At 39.6% G+C, this 3,500-nt stretch overlaps 1 pseudogene; it reads left to right on the top strand.

The window, feature by feature from the left end:
- The first annotated feature begins 57 nt into the window (after positions 1 to 57).
- On the top strand, positions 58 to 2,926 carry LOC109690353 (ataxin-7-like protein 3B; annotated as a pseudogene).
- The last annotated feature ends 574 nt before the right edge of the window (positions 2,927 to 3,500 follow it).

Here is a 3,500-nt window from a genome sequence, read left to right as displayed (position 1 = left end):
GAGGTGTAGAAAAGGACTCCAAGGTCAGGGAAGGGAGCTGCTCCTGACCACAGAGGAATGAGTCAACCAGATAGCCACCGAGATGTCTTTGTGCACAGCAACGCAGTATCACAGAACCCGCATTTTGTGGTCGCCCTCAGGTTTGGGCTAGGTTTGCGCAGAACCTGCGAAGGCAGAGTTTTAGAAAAGGACTTGGAGGTATCTGTACAGGGAGTTTGATTATGACATTTCCGTGTATATGTTATCCATGTATGTAATATCCTGAATTGGTTCATGTCCATTTTTCTCCTTTCTACTTTAGTCGTCTTTTCATGATGATTTCAACAGGTTTAAAACTTCTATATTCATTCTTGTATAGAAAATACATCAACCATATTCACCTTCTTTACTTCCTTCTTTTAACACTGCCTCTGGTTAGTATCCTCCCCTTAATATGACCTGTTTTTCATCTTGTCCCCTATTAGTTAGTGTCTGTTCATTGTTCACTGGGATTTTTGTCTTGGTAGTATTCCTATCCATGCGTAGTACTTAAGTTAGTGTAACCCCCCTCAACTGTACTTCCTCACTGTTTCCTCCTGTCCTGTGTTGTTTAATAAAAGTTTTCAGCATGTTTCCTTGTGTCTTCTTCCTATACAGATGTGATGTGCTTCATTATTATTCACTATCTTCCTTTCTTTTGTTTCCTCCTCCCTTGGTCTCCTTTACCATTCCCACGTTTGGATACATGTTCTGTACATATTTCTCTATATGTGATATTGCTCTTATTTGTATTGGGTTTATACTTTCACATGAGAGAAAATATGCAGCCTTTGGTTTTCTGGTCCTGGCTAACTTCACTTAAGATGATGTTCTCCAGTTCCATCCATTTACCAGCAAATGACAAAATTTCATTTTATATGTGAAATAAAATTCCATTATATATAAATAACCACATTTTCTTAATTCATTCATTAGTAGTGCAGCATCTTGGTTGTTTCCAGAGCTTGACTATTGTGAATAATGCTGCAATAAACATGGGTATGCAGGTGTCTTTGTTATAACCTGACTCACATTCTTTTGGTTATATCCCTAGGAGTAGAATTGCTGAATCATGTGACAGTTCTATTTTTAGGTTTTGAGGAGCCTCCATACTGTTTTCCACAGTGGTTGTATTAATTCCTCACCAACATTGTGAGGGTTCCTTTTACCCCACATCCTTGCCAACATTTGTTGTTGCTTGTTTTCTTCATAATAGCCATTCTGACAGGAGTAAGGTGGAATCTTAATGTGGTTTTGATTTGCATTTCCTTTATGGCAGGGATGCTGAGCTTTCTTCATGTATTTTTTTGGCCATTTAGATTTCATTCTTTGAAAAATCTTTGGTTAATTTGCCCATTTCTTCATTGGGTCATTGATATTTTGGGAGTTTAGTTTTTTTGAACTTACTGTTTTATCCTGTTTATTAATAATCCCTTGTCAGAGCTATAGGTGGCAAAGATTTTCTCCCATTCTGTGGGCTGCCTCTTCAAGCTGGTGACCATTTCTTTTGCTGTGCAGAAGCCTGTTAGTTTCAGAAAAAAGTCCCTTTCTCTTAGTTATTGAGCCATTAGAGTTTTATTTAGGAAGTTATTGCCTATGCCTATAAGGTCCAGTGTATTTCCTACTATTTCCCAGTGCAGAAGTTTCAAAGGATCTTCCTGCCCTGGTTTTTTTTTTTTTTTTTGGCAGTACTGGGGTTTGAAGTCAGGGCTTACACCTTGAGCCATTCCTCCAGTCCTTTTGTGTGATGTGATGCGTTTTATGCAGATAGGATTTCATGAACTATTTCCCCAGGCTGGCTTGGAGCTGTGATACTTCTGATCGCTACCTCCTGAGTAGCTAGGATTACAGGCATGAGGCATTGGCACCTGGCTCTGCCCTGGTTTTAAGAGGACAAATGGAATGATATTTTCATGACTGGCACTTTTACAACTGAGAGAAATGACGTGTGACAATTTCTGGGGACTCATTGACAATTTTAATGCTTATTTTATTAGGTGGCCCTGAAATCTCATTCTCAGGACCTCATCATCACTCCTATTGCTAAAGACAGGATCATTTCGTGTTGTGTCCAATCAGCTGAAAACATTTAGCAGCTCACCACTTCCATCCAGGCAGAACGAGATTTCAGTACCAAATTTTTTCTTCTGAGATACAGGTGAATTTGCAAATTTTGTATTCTGGATTACTGTTATAGGTGAACTCATTTTACTCTGAAATTATATGTACTTCTCTCTTGTTCTGTGGGTTTCTTTGGTCCATGTTGTATTTATAAATGGTTTTGACCAATTGTAATTTTTTTCCTTTTTTGTGTAATGTGGAAGACATTCAGTGCTCCATTTTTCTCCTTTCATTTTATGTCTTTACACCTATGGCAATTTCCTTATTTTTGGATTCATGTGAGATTGTAATATTCATAAACCTGGAAAATGACAAGTATAGCTTCAATGATTCTTACGATTTCTAGCTGTATGAGAATAGGTAATGAATTGTAATGCTGCTACATGACATGGCCTTGAGAAGCATCCTGGCCTAAGCATGGCCCACCAAGCCCATGTTCTGCTGTAGTGAGTAAAGTGTGCCCTCTCCACAGTCATTTGCAAGTTAAGATAGAGGAAATTTCATTGGCCAACCTGGATACTAACAAGCTAAAGGCCATTGCTCAGGAGATATATGTAGACCTGATAGAGGATTCTTGTTTGGAATTCTGCAATGAGATACACCAGGCAGTCAAGTGTGGCTACTTCTACCTGGAGTTCACAGAGACTGGTAGCATTAAGGCTTTTGGCATTTCACTGAGCTAGTGGAAAGCAAAGGAGCATGCCGCCTGCCTCTCTGCAACCTTCCTGGAGAACCCGGGAATATGCCTGATCAGCAGCTGCAGTGCTCCCTTCCAGAATTCCAGTAACTGCAACATGGCAGAGTCAGAGAGTGACCAGAACAATCATGTAGACTGGTCTCATGGCATGGAGGAGTAAGCTAAGTAGGGGAGAAAAAAAAGGGAGAGTAAATCAGACAAAAGTCCCAATTCCCCCCATCCCTTGAAATCCTAGCAATTGAAAATCCCAATGTGGTGAATATAGAAATTCTGATTCATTTTTAAGTGTACCTAGGCCATCCCTGAAACCCTGGGCATAAAAATGTGCACATCCTGGGAAGCATGTGATGTGTTTTATCTCTAAGCACACCTGGATGTACACAAGATCCCTGTATTGCCCTCTCAATGCACAGGACAGCAGGTGAAGGCCTGGCATATAAAATCTTTTTGTTCCTATTTTTTTAATGTCAAGGACTTCTTGAACAGTTTGGACATTTATCAATGAGCTTGAGTGGGACTGCTCCTCTAAATTCTATTTCTCTGATTTGGGCTTCTCTTATAGAAATGAAAGAAATGAGATATGGAGACTAACAATGTCAATTTGGGACAATGAAGGAAAAGATTTCTCAGTTGAATTTGGTAGAGAAACTGTGGTCTTGACTGC

The sequence above is a fragment of the Castor canadensis genome, chromosome 13 (genome assembly GCF_047511655.1).
Source record: "Castor canadensis chromosome 13, mCasCan1.hap1v2, whole genome shotgun sequence".
NCBI lineage: Eukaryota > Metazoa > Chordata > Mammalia > Rodentia > Castoridae > Castor > Castor canadensis.
Note: the sequence above shows the minus strand (reverse complement) of the source record. Positions and strands in the feature narration are given on the sequence as shown.